This window comes from Camelina sativa, chromosome 5 (assembly GCF_030686135.1).
Source record: "Camelina sativa cultivar CO46 ecotype springtype chromosome 5, ASM3068613v1".
NCBI classification, from domain to species: Eukaryota; Viridiplantae; Streptophyta; class Magnoliopsida; order Brassicales; family Brassicaceae; genus Camelina; species Camelina sativa.
In genome coordinates, this window is record NC_141884.1 from 26479015 (window position 1) to 26498656 (window position 19642).

Sequence of the window (19642 nt, forward strand, 5' to 3'; positions counted from 1 at the left end):
AGTCTTCCTTGCATATGTGTGCAGCTTGACAGTAGCTAGGAACTCACAGCTTTCCTCCTTGTAGCCTTCCATGCACAGCCCCATGAACTTGGTGAGATTGCTCTTCTCAAAGAGGTATTCCACATCCTCATCAATGGCAAGCTTCTCCATGGTCTCCTTGTGAGGATACCTAGTTCCCAAGAACTCCATCTTCATGAATGCATCATAAATCTGCCTCTTTGACAGCCCACAAGACTCAGCTTCTCCATCATCCATCAATTCTTCTTCTTCACTCTCCTCCTCACTTTCACTTTCAATCTCTTCTTGCTCAACTTCAACAGCTGGCCTCTTCCCTTGGCCTTGTGTTTCCTCATAAACTCATTGAGAGTAGGCTCTCTTTCCTCCTCACTTTCAGTCCTTTCAGGATCTTCCTCAACAGAGTCTCTCCTTGGATGCGGCATCTGGCTCGACCGACTGCTCGACCCGGCACTCGGTCGAGTGGTCGATCGAGTGGTCCGTCAAGTGACTCTCCCAGCTTCACCTCTTGATTCAAGGTCAGCATCACGACGTTCCATGGAGCTTGCAGCGGTTCGGTGAGACTTCTTGGTGATCTTGGAAGACATTTTCAAAAGAAACATTCAAATTTGAAATGGGAATCTTTGACTTGCTTTTGACTGTAGCTCGATCCCACACTCGACCAACACGTGGTCGAGCTCCTTGACCAATTTTGAATTTTCAAAATTTTTCTCCTTGTTCTTCCCTCCACTCGATCGTCCTAACGGTTTGAAGATGAAATGGACTTTAATTCATACCCAGCTCGGCCGAGTACCTCTCGTGGACTGGTCGAGTGGGCCTGCGAGTCTTCTTCTCCAAGTCCACATCTCTCCTTAACCAACTACATTCTCACCTAAAGCCTGTCCAACAAAAAACATAAAAGAAAACACATCAAAACTACTAAGAATTTAAACCATATTTACAAAGGATACCTTAGGGACTTCCTCCCTAGTGAGCTTGTTTAAAGTCACTAAGCTTGACTTTGGTTTCCTTCTTAACTTTGGTTTAGATACCAAGGAGGTGATGAAATCCTCCCTGGAACCTCTTGGTCACTGTGAAGTTGATCCTTGATCACCTCACCCTTACCACTCAAACCATATTTCTTCTTAAATTTGAGCCTAGGTCTTGCTTTCCTCAAAGACCTCTTGTTCAGTTTGACCTTGAGATCCTCAACCATACTAGATAGCTCTTGAACTGACCTCTTAAGCTCCTCAACAGAATCCTCTTGAAGTGGGAGCTCAGCCTTAGGGTCTCCTTCATCCTTGAAATCCTCATGATCAACTTTCTCCTTGATAGTGAAGGGTTGATCATCAATGGTAGGCAGGTTGGTTGGGTTATAGATGTTGAACTTCATGACTGTATCCTCAGCAATGTTCAAGGTCACAAGACCTTCTCTAACATCTATTACTGCTCCAACAGTGGCTAAAAATGGCCTCCCTAACAAGATTGGATCTTCAGGCTCCTTGTCCATCTCTATTACCACAAAATCAGTGTGAACCCTTGCCTTCCCTATCTTGAGTGGGACATTCTCCAACCTTCCAACTACCTCTCTATTTGTCCCATCAGCTAGGCACACATGGAGTTTACTGGATTTGAAATCAGTTCTCCCAAGCTTTTGAGCTAAGGAGTATGGCATCACACTTGTTGAAGCTCCCAAATCACAAAGGCATTGATTATAGTGGAGGTAACTGATTGTGCAAGGCAAGTAGAATGGCCCTGGGTCCTTAAGCTTAAGTGGGATGATCACTCCTCCAAGGTTTTCAAGATCCTTCTCATCTTGAGCTTGAGCCTTCTTCACTGATACATCAAGCAAGAAATCTCTATAGAGAGGGTATGGTTTATACTGTTCCAAAGCAGGTCCTCTCTCCTCTTCTTGGTAGGCAATGATGATCTCCTGAATAGCCATCACTTCTTCCTTTTTCTCAACCAAAGCTTCTTCCCTCAAAACCCTTTCTTCCTCATGTTGCTTAGCCAACATCTCCTTTTTCTCATGATTTCCCTTAACTCCTTGATCCTCTGTGCTTTGAAACGCCCAGGGAATGACAGTGGGGGCTTGTAAGCAGGAGGAATGTACTTAGCAGACTTGACAGCTTCGGAGTCCCCAGCTCGATCGACCACTCGAGCATGCACTCGGTCGAGTGGCTGCTCGAGCTCCTGGTCGAGTTCTCCTGCGAGTTCCTGTTGCTTTGCACATATGTCACTTGGGGCTTCAGTAACTAATGAATTCCCCCAAACTTGGACTTCACTGTCCTCAATGACTTCTTCCTCTTGAAATTGAATGGCTTTGGCTGAGAACTCCCTTGGATTTTGAACAGCTTTTCCAGGGAGTTGGTTGGTTTTTGGAGCTGAAGTAGATGCTATGTTACCCTCCATATACTTCACTCTTGAATTAAGACCCTCAAACTTCATATTCAGATCATTGTACTGTGATGTTAACCTTTGGTTCAACTCAGCAAACTGCTTGGCTTCCTCAATCTTCCCTTATGATTGCCCAATCAACAATTGTTGCATCATAGCTCTTAAGTCTTGTCCTTGGCCTTGGTTAGTCTGAAACCCTGGTGGGGGACACAACTGAGGCTGGAACACTTGGTGTTGTTGTTTGGGGATGTAAGTTTGTTGCTGTTGAGGCTGTGGAGGTGGATAGACTTGGTCTTGAGGATTAGCCACATTGGTACTCCTATAAGAGAGGTTGTTGTTCTTGAAACCTCCTTGGTTATAGCCTTTGAATCCTCCCATATTCTGCATGTAGCACAACTCAGCAAATTCAGTCTCCCCCTCTTGAACTTGTGCTTCTTCTTCACCAATGAAATGAATAGACTTGGACTGGCTAAGAAGGATCTTGTCAAGCTTTTCATTGACCATCTTCAAGTCCTTCTTATACTTGTCCTCTTGATCAGTGGAGGAGCTCCTTATGGTCCTATCATAATCCTCATTATAGTTGCCATCTGATTGAGCAAGATTCTCAACTAATTCCCAGCCTTCTTCCACATTCTTGTTGAGGAAGTTGCCATTAGAAGCTGTGTCAAGCAACATCCTTATCTTTGGAAGCACTCCTCTGTACAAGGTACTCAATAGTGACTCATTGCTGAAACCATGATGAGGACATTGAGTCTGATATCCTTTGAATCTCTCCCATGCCTCACAAAAGGTCTCATTTCTCCTTTGAACAAATCCAGAGATGTCATTCCTCAGCCTTGTTGTCCTAGCATTGGAGAAGAATTTGGCTAAGAAAGCCTTCTTGCATGCATCCCAAGTAGTGATTGCACCAGTGGGGAGAGTCTTTTCCCATAAATGAGCCTTGTCCCCAAGTGAGAAAGGGAACAACCTCAGCTTAAAACCATCCTCACTTACACCATTGATCCTTGTAAGGCTGCATATTCTATCAAACTCATCAAGGTGATCTAGTGGATCCTCCATTGGCAATCCATGAAATTTGTTGGCTTGAATCATGGAGATTAAGCCACTCTTGATCTCAAAGTTGTTGTTGGCAACAGTTGGAGGCACAATTCCAGCCCTTTGGTTGTGAGTGTTGGGTGCATCTCCAGCACCAATGTTCCTTGGTCTCTGAACCTGATCCTGATGATCCAATGCTACTATAACCTCTTGTTGTTCCTGAACAACTCTCCTTTGCTTAGTTCCCAAACCCTTTGTCACCTTGTGGATATTGTCAATGTGCTTGAGAAGATGGTCCTTTCCTTTAGACCTTGTGTGCATCAACTAACACAAACGATTTTTCCCAGGCAAGCGACTGAGCACAGGCTCTTGTTGGTGATCAAGTCGACTGGAAACTGATGGTTATAGAGATCCGGCGTCTGGCTCGAGCAGGTGCTCGATCACTACTCGGTCGAGTGGTGGTCGAGTTGATGGTCGAGTGGTACCTGAAATGGAACTTCAACCTAGAAACAGAAGATTCAAGTGTATAAACGAACTTAATCTTAGACTAATATGGATCCTAAATGTCACAAAAACACACTCAAATGGGCAACGGCGCCAAATTGAAACAAGTTTTTATTGTGTGTGGTGAATGATGGTGGATGTATGCAATGATGATATATGAATGGAATGGGTGTTTCAATTCCCCTTATGCTATTGCAGTACAAGAGGTATCAATCCTAAATGAGTGTTTGTGAACAGATAAGATGTGCATATGAATCTAAGTTAAGACAAATGTAATGATTGTTTGTCACTAACAATCCTAAGATGGAAATGTAAAGATGCTGAAAGTAAACTACAAGAACTAAGAACTAAATGCAAATGAAACAGAATGATTATGAACTTAGAACAGAAATAGAAACTGTAAAACACTAAATAGGAACTAATGCAAGACAAGTAATGAACTAGATGCTAAGTGAATGCAATGGAAACAAAACAGGAATGAAACAGGAATGAAACAAGACAAGCACAAATCATAAACAAGAAATCTGGGGATGAGCTCGAGCAAGCACTCGACCGAGTGTAGGTCGAGTGGGGGGTCGAGCTGGTTGAATCCGGAAAACAGAGCAACACAACAAAAACAGAGCAATACTAAAACCAATAAACAACAAGCAAGCTACTAGATTAAGACTTAGAAATCAATAAACAAAGAAGGTTCCTGAGGATGGATTCATGGGAAGAACTAATCATTGTGGTTACCTAACTTGGTCAACAATTCTCAAGCAAACTTTGAGCTAATCTCTAGACATATAAATCTAAGACACGTTTCTCCCACTATCATGGTCAAGAAACAATCAACCCTATGCAATTCTAGACTTGTTCTCACACAGTAGAGAATCTACACAAGCAGGCATTAAGCAATACATCTCAAACCAAACAAGACCTCTAATCTCTTAGCAAGCCTAATGGTAAGCTTTAGATCTAGCCTTATCTATGCTCCTTAAACATTGGTGTGATGCTAAGGACCTTGAAATCAGATCCTAACCTCTCAGTTCAAGATCAGCCTTAAGAACATCTAGCCTAGAAGAGATCTACAACAATCAAGCTTGACCAAATCACATAAACCACAAGATGAATCCTTCCTAACCCATCCTCAAGATCCTAAGAAGACTACTCACAACAAGACATGATGAAACAAATCAAAAACCCAGAAAATATTGAAACTTGCATTATTAGAAAGATAAAACTGAGATCTTTAATATTAATCAAAGGACCAAACTCAAATTCTTAATATCTTGAAAGTTATTGAACCAACAAAATATGAGAATCTAAGAGTTTTCTTAAAGAAGTACAAAATCTAATAAAATGCAAAAGGAATAATGCTAAAAAAGGTAAAAACTAGGTTTTTGGGAATATCTAAAAGTCTGGACGCTTTGGTGGCTGCAGGTACAAGGTCTTATATAGTGGGGAAGTGGAAGCCATAAAAATAGAAAAAGTCAAAGCGGTCAACGGCTCGGTCAACTCGACCTGTGCTCGGTCGAGCTAGGGGTCGAGCTGGCTTCTCACGTGCAATCTCCACTCGGTCGAGTCCTCCTCAGCACACGGTCGAGTGTGCTGTCGAGTTGGACTCTGGACCTTGGTTCTTCAGCCTTAACTCCCTTGTTTCCTCCTCAAGATTGCTTCACATCTCTTCTCCATTGCTTCCATGCTCCTTGAGCTCCAAAATCACCTGTTTATGCATGAAAAGATGCAAATGCAATGCAACTAAACCCTAATGCATGATTAGTGCTAAAGCTACACAATAATGGCCTAAATGGATAGAAAAAGATGCAAAAGATGTGAATAAACTAAGGGAAAACAAGGTAAAATATATGAACATCAACTTGTGCTTTTCAATGTTTTATCGAGTAAATGAGTCGCAAAAACACATTTAGATTCCGGTAGTTTGCTTGTCTAGTTTTGAGCGTAAACCTTAGAATTGACTAGCATCTTACCTACCCTTGTGTGTGTTTAGATGTCTTCAGGTGAATCAGGTTGCAGGGATGGTTCAGGAGGTTGGCCGAGACATGGGGATTGTTTCGGAGAATCGCTGAGACGCGGAGATTTCGAGAATCACAACGGTTATTTATCGACCGAGACAGAAACCAGTCACGAGCCAGACTAATGGAGTGTAGAAGGAGTGTTGGACGAGAATGATGTGGACTTGTCTATCGAAACCGATCCATCTGAGTGCCTTGAAGGACTGGAGGAGATGGAAGTGGATCAGGACGATCAGACTGTGGTGTTGGAGATTGGAGAGCCGAGCCGTATCCAAGTCAGGATGGACACGCAAGGGAACTTTCAAACCATTCCAGTCGGTGAACATGGGAGAGAAGATCACGAGATCGCGGACAAATTGCAGCATCTGTTGCTAGACCTTGTCGAGAACAAGATTGGTGGCGAGAGCGCGTACGATTACATGAGAGAGCATCCAGAGGCGATTGACCGAATTCTCAACTTTCTGACCGAGGTGTACCCTACAAATGAAGATGGTGGTAACGAAGTTGTACCAGAGGAACCCAATGGAGTTGGTGGTGATGACGCAGTGCCGGAGACCGAGCTAGAAATAAAGTCAAGTGATGGAGATTCACAGTCTTATGAGCCAACGTCGGAGGAAGAAGAAGATATAGAGTTGATCGAGATATCTTTGGACGAGGAATACCATGTGGAGGTGATCGAGATATTATCAAGTGATGACGAATGGATACCAACGTTTGTGATGGAGCTGAGGAGAAACCGAGACAGGATGCCGAGTGACCAGGCCGATGTACCACAAGACCCAGTACCAGAGACCGAACCGATCATGGAGCCAAGGGACAATGTTTGTCCAGTTCGCAGAGCTAACCTAGATGTGGCGAACCAAGACCTTTCAGACCGAGCTGTACCGGAGAGAAGCAGTCCAATTCACGCCATACCACTACGGATGGTGTTGCCACAGCCAGAAGATGACCAAGAGGAAGGAGAGTTTCTAAGTTATGCACAGTGGGATCCAAGAGTATTGGAGGAAGTCTTAAGCAACGAGAGATCGCTAAACCGCCTAAGAGAAATGGAGGAAGTGCCAAGAGACCCAATGATGGAGACGATCGATCGATTGGCCGAAGAAAGCGAGTGGAGAAAGGAGACTATCAAGTTCGAAGTAGGAGAAGGTAGCACCAAGAAGCCAAAGACAGTGGGCCAAGAAGCGCAGCTTGCGACGACGCAGCCGAGAGGCCGTCTAAGGACCAGAGCGACTGCACGGAAGAGGGTGACTTACCCAGATTGTGTCCAGATCAGAAACAGTTATTACTGTGACGTGTGCGAAGGACTAGGACACCGAACCAAATACTGCTAGAGGACGATGCTTGCTCAGTTGTTATCGCCGGAGCATATCATATGCATTGAGTGCAGAGTACGGGGACATTTTGCTTACCACTGTCCAAACCGAGTTGTCCAAGTGGAGGAGAATCCGAGAGACCAAGTCGTGAGTAAGAGAGGAGACCCATCAAGACAGGACGTTCGAGCCGAGAACCAGTTGAACCAAGCCAGAACATCATCGTCTGCTGCCCCTGCCTCAACCGAATCTCCCGCTGAACCGCAACCTGAGGAGCTGACTAGGGAGTGTGTGTGCCCTTGTGAGGAGTGTAGGAGCTGCCGAAACCAATAGGATAGTTGGGGAAAAAGGGAAGTTTTCTTTTGGGACTTTTGTAAGGATCGGATAGGTTTTTCTTTTTGTTTCAGCCATTAGACTTAACCTTAGGTTCCGAACCCTGTGTAGTAGAAGGCTAGGTGAAGAGGATGAACTCACTTATTTTTCCCTTTTGGGTGTAAAATACTTGTGTTAATTCCTAGCCGTGGTTATCTACTTGTTTGTGTGCTTGCTAACTAATCTTTGCTTGTTTAACTACTTGCTTGATTGTTTTTAGCATTGTGTAGGATTGCATAGTTAATTTTTAATTAGCTTGCAATAACAGATTGATTGAGACTTCTCGTAAGACACCACAACGCGCGATCAGACAAACGAAGAAGTTCAAAGAAGTTCAGCCAAGAAGTGACGAATCAGATCAGTCGAAGAGAATGCGAGAGAGAGCGATAAAAGAAAGAATTAAAAAAAATTCTTAGAAAGAATAAACCAAATGGGCGAGATCAAACAACATGGAGTGTTGTAAATTAACAAAGAATGGTGAAGCAAATTGAAGAGAAAAACCAAGAAAATGCGAGCAAGAGAGTGCTAGAAGATAATGCATGGCCAAAGAAATCAACCTCTACAGACAAGAGGGTGCAAGAAAATAATGATGGCGGAGGAGATAAAGGAAATTGATGTTTAGTGGCGAGACTAGTAATATTCCATCGGTCCAATCTAGTGAATGGACGAAGGAGTTCAGCGAAGTCTGGAAATCGAACAAGGAGTTGGAGATGGAGGTTGAACGATGAAGAAGGAGAAGTCGAAAACCCTTACGAGGATCATTCGAACAAGACCGAGATGAAAGGCGAAGACATGGAGATTCTGAGGAGAAGAGTCAAAGTTCAAATAAACTGAAGAAGACCAGAACGTAGAAGCCAAAGAATTAGAGAAGCCAAGTCGTGTGGAGTACGAGGCAAAGGGAGTCGAAGGAGTGAAGTTATTTGGAGTGCGGAGTCAAGATTTGGAGGATATGACAGCACGAGATAAACCTATCAAGAAAATGGAGTAAACCAAGTTATATCGAATGGAGAAGAACTCATGAAAAGCTGAAGAAAGAGAAGAACCAAGTCAAGAAGACTATTGAAAACCAAGGAAAGGAGAGGAAGTTCAAACTATCTACGAGCATCGCGGTCGAGTAGCAAAATCGGAGATAACAACAATAATAAGAAGGAGACGTAGATGACGAGAGACATCAGCACCATATCGAAAGGAGGAAGAGAGTTCAGAATTGGAGGACGAATTCTAATAACGAGGGAGAGTGTAATGACCCTCACCAAGAGTAAAAATCCAAATTTAAAATTTTGGAGATAAAGACTCAAAAAGGACTACATAAACACTAACAAAGAATTGCCGAAGAGAAGACCGACGAAAAATCAATGAGTCGGGAGATGGCCGGAGATTGGTGGTCAGGAGGCTATCTGCCCAATGGCCACCCCAATCCAACACACACATCCTCAGCAAATCCTCCAGCGTCTGAATCGTCCTCTCAGACTGTCCATCTGTCTGGGGATGATAAGTTGTACTCATATGCATCTTAGTGCTTATCTCTGCCTGAAATGCCTTCCAGAACACCGAAGTGAACTTAGAATCCCTATTAGACACAATGCTCGCTGGCACCCCATGCAATCTGACTATCTTTCTCACATACTTCTTAGCCAAGACCGCTGCTCCATCAGTCTTCTTAATGGCCAGAAAATATGCTGACTTAGTCAACCGGCACTACAAGAAAACATGAAATTTACGACTGCACAATTAGTTACTATTTAGTCGCAAAATGGTGTTTTACGACAATTTAGCGACTAAAACCTGTTGTCGTAAATCGTTAGTCGGTAAGAAAAATTAGTCGTAAATTAGTCGCTAAATGGCGACTACGTTACGACTAATGTTTGCAGTCGTAAGCGTAGTCGTAATATATTCGCTAAATTTAGCGACTATGTTACGACTAATTTTACGATTAAGAACATTAGTCATAACATAGTCGCCAAATTTAGTGACTAATTACCGACTATAGTTGTATTTAAATATTTATACATTATTGTATTTATACGTTATTGTATTTATACAGTATTTATACAAATTATAAATATATATTATTAATTGTTTTAAATATATTTAAATTATGAATAATGTTTTTTGAATACTATATTTATTATTTTAAACCATGAGTAATGACTATAAAAATAACTGTATTACAAAATAAATTAAAAATCATAATTAAAAATAAGAATACTCCATCCTCCACAAAAAACATAATTAGAAGAAAAAAAATGAACAGCTACATAATAAATGGTTTGTTGCACATTCTCGATTGCTTTGTATTCCATCATTGAGCAATGAAGCCTAAGTAGTTCCCACTAATGTTTCCAGAGCAACTCATTTCTTCAAGTACCTTCAGAACAAACAAACAAAAAAGGTATCGTGGGGACACATTTCCCAGTATCAATATAACATAATTTCAAAATCGAGACTAGAAATGAGAAACCATCGGGACAAGCAATTCACTATAACTAACATGTCCTCTAGCTTAAAAACGTCAGTGTGAGTAGAAGATCGACATTGATGACTCTAGTTTTAGAGTGCAGACAAAACAAGTGTCTATAGATCGGGTCTACCGAATAACTCTTGACAAATTCAACAAAAAGCCTCACAAAAATTACAACAGAGGCTGCTAAAAAAATGACTCTCTAACAGAATTAATAAGTCTCCCAGAAATAAGTAGCAAAGCAAATATATTGTACCAGATGAAAGTTTACCTTCCGCTCTGAAATAAATTTGTACATCATGAGCTTTGTCTAAGAGTGTGCTTGGCTGTGGCTTTCTCTGTAAGCCAAACATCATCTTCGACCTAAGAACAACAGGACATGATCAGAAAATTTCATTTTTAGAGACTGAAATCACCAAAAACAAAATAAAACATTATCTCTGTCTAATCTATTCAAAATAACAACACAGACTGAAATAAACATAAGACTTTTACCTATCTTGACATGTTCTTCAACTTCTCCAAAAGTTTTCCTGATCCCAAATCCACTCTATGGACCACAAACAACAAAATAATATAGTAAACAAAAATCACATGTTCAAACACACACACACAAACATAAACACACACACATACCAGATTTTATCAAATAAATATACCTAAACTGAGGTGACTCTGTGAACAAAGTCGATTTCAAAGATCCGGGAAGCTCCGTGAAAACCCTAATTGTCCATTAAACAAAGATGAAAGTCAAGAATCACAAAGTCTTCAAATTACAGAAAAGTTTGGATTTTTCGAGGTTGAAACGTAAAATAAGGGGTTCAAATTACAGGGGAAGCTTGGGATTTGAGAGCAGAGACGAGATATGAAATGAGGAAGAGTCAATATAAATCATCGACAGAGATTCATTTTGTGGGTCTGAGACGAAAACAGATCTGAAATGTTTAGGTCTAATTGTTTTCTTCGAGAAGTCAGAGAGAAAGGGGAAGGTGAGTAGAGACAGTAAGGATGACTTACCAGGCAGATTCAAATTGACGGGACGTGAAAGACGACAGTCGGAGGTTTGGCTGGACAGAGTCATCGCGATTCGAAGAAATGAGAGCTTGGGATTTGAGAGCAGAGACGAGATATGAAATGAGGAAGAGTCAATATAAATCATCGACAGAGATTCATTTTGTGGGTCTGAGACGAAAACAGATCTGAAATGTTTAGGTCTAATTGTTTTCTTCGAGAAGTCAGAGAGAAAGGGGAAGGTGAGTAGAGACAGTAAGGATGACTTACCAGGCAGATTCAAATTGACGGGACGTGAAAGACGACAGTCGGAGGTTTGGCTGGACAGAGTCATCGCGATTCGAAGAAATGAGAGTGAGAGTTTCTCTGAAAGAGTTTCGAGAGTGAGAGTTTTTTTTCTAAGTGTAGTGTCGAGGAACGGAGGCACATAGGGCGAAGGTTTGTTTGTTTGTTTATTGTTTCTTTTTATTTGTCGGCCAAATTTCGATTCATATCATAGCCCAAAGTGATACAAAGCCTCTTAAGGCCCAAACTAAATATTAGTTTTAAGTTTTTTTTTTTCAACAATTAGTTTTAGATTTTAAAATGACTACTTAAATAAATTTTATAAGTAAATAGCTTTTGGAAAGATTAAATTATATGTATACACTAAATAGTTTTAGATATGGCTTTTATTTTATACATATATAATGGTTATATTTTGGTTATATGGTTTAGAATTTAATTTCTATATACTATGCATTATAAAATTTTAAAATTTAAGGCATAAGGTTTAAAGTACAGGGTTGGGGTATATGTTTATGATTTGGGGGTAAGTTTTGAATTTATGATTTTTGAATTAATTTTTAAGATTTAGAATTTATGAGTTTGTAAAGGGTTTGGGGTTAAATTTTGAAAAATTTGATTTTCTAAATAGCGACTGATATGCGACTTCTTAGTAATATTTACTATGAGTCGCATATTAGTCGCTAAATTGGTGACTATTTAGCGACCACATATTTCGGTATGCAATATAGTCATAAAATAGTCGTTAAATTACGACTAAACTAGCTACTACGATATGTAGTCGTCAAAAAACGACTGATATACGACCAAATATTTATAGTTGTAAAACAGTCACTAAATAGTAGCTACTTAGTCGCCAAAAATGACGACTACATATATAGTCGCCTACTATAGTCGTAATATCCATGTTTTCTTGTAGTGCGGTCCACAATGACCCAAATGGCATCAAAGGTCCGTGACACTGGCAATCCTACCACAAAATCCATAGTGATCAAATCCCACTTCCACTCAGGAATTGGTAGACTCTTCAGTAACCCGCCAGGAACATGGTGCTCAGCCTTCACTAGCTGACACACATCACACCTCGAAACCCAACTAGCCACATCCTTCTTCATCCCGACCCAATGATAGTACCTCTTGAGATCACGGTACATCTTAGTCGCTCCTGGATGAATAGACAACTTGCTCGCATGAGCCTCTCTCAGAATCTCCTGCCTCTACTCCTCATCCTTGGGCACACAAACCCGACCATGCACAGAGATAGTAACCAATTTCACTTAGACATGTTCCACACTACACACTCCACAAACACAATGAGATGCGTGAGTATTACAAAAAATACTAAGTGAGTCGAACCTCCCATCTACAAGCTATACACACAAGAAAATCAAGAGTACAACCAACAAATAAAACATAACAAACCATTCCTTAAATAGAACATCCAATAACACATTCACCACACCTGCACATCATCACACAAAACAAGTAATACAACCCAATCGCTTAGATAAGCTCATGGTCCCGCACTCACCTTAACAAGTGATATGAACAATAATTAGAACCAGGAAAAACTTTCCTCGAGTCTGAAACAGTCCAAAAACGTCCTATAACAAGTCATACAATCAAAAGCAACCTTGAAGCAAACTGGACAGAAACATCAAAAAAGAACAGTCTCAACGACGAAACCCTAAAATACAAATCAACAGTTAACTATCAAATCCTTATGGTGTAAACCTAGCGCCACGCATCACGAGGGGACCATATAAAATGCTCTGGTCCCGGAACCTCTTAGTAGTTCAAAAAAAAAGGTGGCGCTAGATGTCACGAGGCTTATCACAAAATTTTGTGCCGATCAGAAACCAGACGAGACTGCGATCTCAGTTACAATCCCCGATGGTCCCAACTCGCGTCTGAGAAAACGTGTCCCACGAAACTGCCAATAACTCACGGAGTTTAAACCCAGATTCACTTCTGTAAAAAGAAGAATCTACGATAAAGGATTTGATACAACTGTCCCAAAAAGCATTACTTAGGAAACGATTTCAGCAGTCGAATCCTCCTTCTCCCAAACCCTAACAGTTATGTTTTCTTGTTCTTCTCTCTAAAACAAAGCAGTTGATCTCCTTCTTCTCCTTCACACCCGATTGACCAAGAGGTCTTTCTTTCTCATAGACCAACAACGACAACAGCCACCAAGCAAAGGGAGAGAAAGCGTCACTTGATTAAAAATAGGGTTTCTGGTTCAATTAAACTAAACCGATATTTACCGAAACCGGTATTAACTAAACCATCCTTTGATTTAATTACTAAATCGATCAGGTAAATAAACCAACAATGATTAAACCAAATCCACTTCAATTCTCGATATAACATCCAATATTTCATATTTTCCGGGACACAGGCGTTACAATTCTCCCCCTCTAACAATAGATTTGTCCTCGAATCTGAACATGCTGCCACTCATCCGCAAAACTCCTCCAACCACCGTCGCAATGGTTTGCACAACCTAACCATCCGGTCTACCACAACCGGGATACCACTGGCCCAAACAACCATGACTCCACTAGTCAACCTAACCTGACCCCACCGGTCAACCCAACCTGACCCCACCGGTCCAAAAAATCCTGACCCCACCGGTCAACACAAAACCTGAGATTGAACCACCATCAACAACGAAATCTACATTCGGTCATTATGCTTATTCACACGTCTTAGATATTATTTACTCCCAACTCATCCACTCTCAGGTCGAAACCTTTGAGCCATACCGATCTCACTCTCAGACCACCGTCTTCGAGCCATGTCATCTCACTCTTGGGTCGTCACCCTCGAGATCTCGGTACCAGGGTAACCACCATCCCCGAAGGAGAACCACCATCTCCGCAGCCACTCTCAGTGCCCTCCACCCTTCAAGCTATCAGTATACATGAGAACCACCATCCCCTCAGAAGAACTACCATCTCCTTATGAGTTGTTGAGAACCCACTGTCCCTAGAGCAAACAAGTCTTGACGTCTCTTATCACTTCCCGACAAGAATTACCTCCCATGGTTCGCGTAAAACATCGCAATGTCATACTAACCACCATATACTCTTTCCCGATTATCAACATGACCACCCCTAGGTCACAACGTAAACACCCCCACCCCTCAAGAGAGTTTTCATACACTTTCCAAAAATAGCAAAGCTCTAATTCTCATAAAAATTTCCATTTTTAGAAACTTTCTATTTATGGAAACTTTCCATTTACATAAATCCCGAGCTATTTCCTTTCCACATGACACACAAGTCCCAAAAGAAAAAAATCGATAATAAATCTCCATCTTCACTTCTCGTAAATCCATTAGCAACACATCCACTTTCACAAATCACCGCTAACGGTATTTCCCGATACCGGCTTTATCTACTACTTTCTGTTAGTCATATGCACTTCCTTGAACATACACTAAAAACTCTAAACAATCACACAACACAATAAAAGCTTACCGTGGAATCTCATTGAAGGCTCGAAGAGTATGATACTAGGACTCCATACCACACACAAATTGACTAACTACTCATAATCAATTTCCGTCACACAACAACCATTCACAACAACATGCACCAAGAACCAGGAAAATAATTCCACCAATTAAATTCCCTTAAAACCACTCTAACACCAATCCACTTAACCGCCCTAAAACCATAAGGGCTCCGATACCAAACTGAAACAATCCGACCCATTTTTTTAATAATGATATAATTAAGTACCCCATAATATTTAATTACAATAACCCAATTAATAAACCAAACATCAATATGCACAGAGGAATATATAAACCAAACTAGCATCCTAACCAAGGTTCCAACAACAAAATAACATAACCAATAATACAACCGAGACCCTAGATCATCCTCCTCTTCATCGCCATGATTCCACGCTACACATACATTAACTACACCACAAACACAATGAGATGCATGAGTATTACCAGAAATACCCATTGAGGCAATCCTCCCATCTAAGAGCTATACACACAAGCAAATCAAGAGTACAACCACAAATAAAACATAACAAACCAGACATTAAATAGAATACCCAATAACACATTCACCACACCTAAAAACATCATCACACAAAACAAATCATACAACTAATCACTTAGATAAGCTCATGGTCCCGCACTTACCTTAACATGTGATTCAAACAATAATTACAACCAGGAAAAAGTCTCCTTGCCTTTGAAACAGTCCAGAAACGTCCTACAACAAGTCACACAACCAAAAGCAACATTGAATCAAAATGGACAGAAACATCATAAAAGAACATTCTCAAAGACAAAACCCTAAAATACAAACCAACCGTTAACTATCAAATCTCTCTGGTGAAAAGCTTGCCCCAAAAGTCATGAAGCTTCCCAAAACATTTCGTGCCGATCAGTAACCATACGAGACTACGACCTCAATTACAATCTCAGATGGTCCCAACTCGCGTCTGAGAGTCTCACGAAACTGCCAATAACTCACGGATTTTAAACCCTAATTCACTTCTGTAAAAATTGGAATCTAAGAAAAGGGATTAGTTACAACTGTACCAAAAATCATTACCTTCGGAAATGATTTCAGCAGTCGTATCCTCCTTCTCCCAAACCCTAACAGTCTTATTTATTTTTTCTTCTCTCTAAAACAGTTGATCTCCTTCTTCTCCTTCACACCCAATTGACCAAGAGGTCTCTCTTTCTCACAGACCAACAACGACAACAGCCACCAAGCAAGGGAGAAAGCGTCACTTGATAAAAAAATAGGGTTTATGGTTTAATTAAATTAAACCGAGATTTACCTAAACCGGTATTAACTAAACCATCCTTTGATTTAGTTACTAGATCGATCAAGTTAATAAACCAACAGTGATTAAACTAAATCCACTTCAATTCCTGATATAAAATCCAATATTTCATATATCCTGGGACACGGGCATTACACAAATTCATTGGAATATTACAACAAGAAGTTTCATTGTAATTTGTGATTACTAATCTGCAATAGTTTTACGACATGTGAAAAATTTCATGCAAAAATTGAAAGAAATATTCAATGATAGTAACTATTGTCATTTTTGCTAGTAAATTATAGTAAAAATAGGGATATTTTACAAAGAAAACCTATGTTATTTTTATTTAGATGTTTAATATCCAATAATTTTCGTGGTTGGAATAACAATACTTGGTGTATTAAGGTGGACCATAATTTTAAAAGAGCTCCAAATGAGGCAATGGCATCTAAGATAACCAGACCTGACCAAGGTAAGCTTACTAATTATAGACCTTGTGATATTACTTGTTTTAAATGTTGTAGAAAATGACACTATCAAGGGAGTACTCGAACCAACAAACGATTCTCAAAGCCAATGATGAGTATGAATCACAAGATGAGGATATTTAACAACTAGAGTATGAGGAGGATGTTGTGGACTAGAACTGCGAATGATCCTCTCTTCTCGGAGTGTTTTCTGAGCAGAGGTGCTTACCACCGTTCTAGTTCCAAACTGATTAAGGAAGACATAGTAACCTTGCGAAGTAAAATGAGTGTTATTGCTAAATGGAAAGTTTTTCGATCCCCACTACAATCTCCCCCCTTCAATACTTATACTGCTAGATTACAATTAATGTCATATCAATTTACTCCGTAATTATCGCACTCTCATTCAATACAATTGATTAGAGGAATCTTTGACTGTTTCCCAAGCTCTGAAGTGATTTGCTTTGCCATTTCACTCCACTTCACTTCTCCTGGTCGGGCTTAATGGACCGGTCCCGTTTGTGGCCTCAGCCCATATTGCTTGTTGGCTCTGGGCCCTGGCCCATAACCCAAGGTATCAGATCGTGGAACCAACAGTTGCCCCCCAAGTCCTTCGAGCTGATTAGTTCAGAGGAATTTTGATCTTCAGTTGATTCTTTCGGGAAACTGAATATACCCAGTATCTCATGATTTTATCGTTGTAATGATGGGATTTATCTTCTCGAATAAGCATAGGGGCCAACCTCAAGACTTAACACGCTATAAGAGAGAGAGAAGCAAACCGGGACTTTTTATTTTCTAAGGCAATCATTGCTTCTCCTCAACCCGGCATATAAAGGTAACCTTCCCTTTTTCATTTTTATTTTCATAATTTGTTCTTTGCTTGCTTTTTTTTTACTCTCGTCTTCTCTGTTCTTTGTCGGTCGCTGGAAAACCTACCGACTCTTTTTAGATCGATTTTTCTCTGCTTCCGTCTTAAAGTCATGTCTCCTCCAAAATCTACCCCGAATAAAATCACAAAACAGCTCATCCCTATCGCTTTTCAACCTCATCCGCTGTCTGTTCTTTCCGAGAGTGACGCGGCAAAGATTAGAGGGTCATGCGGAATCCCCTCGGAGATTGAAATTTGATTCCCGGAAGCACATGAGTCTCCAGAAAACCCTCCTTCCGGTTACTTCTGCGCATTCGATAAATTCTTCTCCGCATGCGGGTTGTCTTTCCCACTTCTCGAACTCATCGTGCAAATGATGTTCAAACCGGGCTTCACTCTCCCCCAGATGTGCCCGAATTTTGTTCGGACTGTTTTTGCCTTCAAACCATGGGGGAGGAATTCGACTATTCACTATCTTTGGCGGACTTTCTCCATGTCTACACCGTGAAAATGGGGCGCACCAAGGGCACTCTCTATGTGAGTACGCTCTCTGGGCTCAAGGTTTTCGACGACCTCCCAAAGAAAGACGAGAAATGGCGGAAGTCATTTTTCTTCTTCCCGGTTAATGAGCTCACCTTTGGATAATAACATTTTAATTTTAATGTATTTTTTATATTTAGTATGTTTTATTTAATTAAATAATAATTTTGTTGGATTGTCAATTATTCGAACAATAGGGGAAATAAATACATAAATATGTAATGTATAAGCTATTGTCGTATTAAGTCACAATTTTACCAATAATTAAATTGTTTTACAAAATTTTAGTTAAATTACCCTGATTTAATATGTTTAATATTCTAATATTAGTGGTATTGAATAAATAATTAAATGAAGATTTAACCCGTGTTTCAAAACCGAATTAATAATATTTTATATTTATACTAATGTTAATTCAAACCATCATGTCAATAACATGTCCCGCCATATAACAACAAACCGTCATATTAGTGGTTTAACCCGTGTTTCAAAACCGTCATATTAGTGGTTTTGGTTGTGGGTGTTGTGTTTCGTTTGTGAAGTTAATATTTATACATGGAAAATGCTTGATGAGCAAGGAGTTTACGATCCGTAGTAATAAAAGAGAGATTTTAGTGTTTTTCTATTTGAGTTGATAACATTATCGCAGAATAATATTCAGTTTCTTAACGCGATATATACTATATTGAAATTATTTCTTGATGCTAAAGTTAAACATACCCGATTATTGAGTTTCTAAATTTGGGTTTTCGTTTTTATGAAATTTATTAAAGTTAGAATAATTATTGCGATTGTAATCATTTGTTACTCAAATTCGGCTGTGTCATTTAAATTTAACAGGAGGTAGGTGATTGAGAATTAACTTTTCAGTTCTATTAATTGAGTTTCTACGAAATATTATTTTAGGAAAATCGTTAGGGGTTAATGTTGTATATAAAATAAATTAAATAAGCAAAACTTAAAAAGCGTAAACCAAAATGTAATTCAAAAATGTTAATATAAAAGTAGAGATTGTTTGTAAAACTTTATAAGATTTGAGAAAACTAATCAACAAAATTATAGAAAGCTCTCTAGCAATCCTTAATAAATTTTCACCATTTATTCATTTTTGATAATTTTGTTAAAGTTTTCAAAATTCTTTATAACTTAGAATTCAATACCAAACCCTAAGTGTATAAACAACATATATATATATATATATATATATATATATTAAAATACAGTTTTTATTTAAAGACACTCTAATTTAATGACTAATGGATGTGGTTTAAAGATCAAATGACCGTACTTAACGTACGCAAATTTTTTTTCTTTAACTTTAGATTTCGGTTGATATGATGAAATCAGCAACATAGCTTAAAGAAAACCATATGTTTGACAATTTCAATCCGAGAAAATATAAGAGGATGAGTGCAATTAAGTATCTGATAAGATCCTCCTTCAATATATCATAAAATACTATATGTCCGTGTTTTTATCCATAAATAAAGGTCATGCAAGTTTAATATATTCTTCTTCCTTAATTATACATTAAATAAAAAACAAATAAGTAAATCATATGTTTCATCTTT

General features: G+C 39.6%; 1 long non-coding RNA gene and 1 other non-coding gene across 8 annotated transcripts; one reads left to right on the forward strand and one right to left on the reverse strand.

The window, feature by feature from the left end:
- The first annotated feature begins 3121 nt into the window (after nt 1-3121).
- Nucleotides 3122-3228, forward strand: LOC147944408 (small nucleolar RNA R71). The gene has a single exon (XR_015558655.1). It is a non-coding gene; the product is annotated as a small nucleolar RNA R71 (small nucleolar RNA).
- A 6432-nt stretch (nt 3229-9660) lies between these two features.
- LOC147944409 (uncharacterized) lies at nt 9661-11601 on the reverse strand. 7 transcript variants are annotated; one of them, XR_015557519.1, is made up of 6 exons: nt 11370-11527; nt 10919-11006; nt 10748-10810; nt 10584-10638; nt 10360-10451; nt 9661-9995 (listed from the first exon to the last, which is right to left on the reverse strand). It is a non-coding gene; the product is annotated as an uncharacterized LOC147944409 (long non-coding RNA). The 7 variants fall into 7 exon arrangements; XR_015557520.1 differs by lacking the exon at nt 11370-11527 and adding an exon at nt 11106-11188 and having other exon boundaries at nt 9736-9995; XR_015557518.1 differs by lacking the exon at nt 11370-11527 and adding an exon at nt 11106-11188 and having other exon boundaries at nt 9736-9995; nt 10725-10810.
- Nucleotides 11602-19642: the final 8041 nt, after the last annotated feature.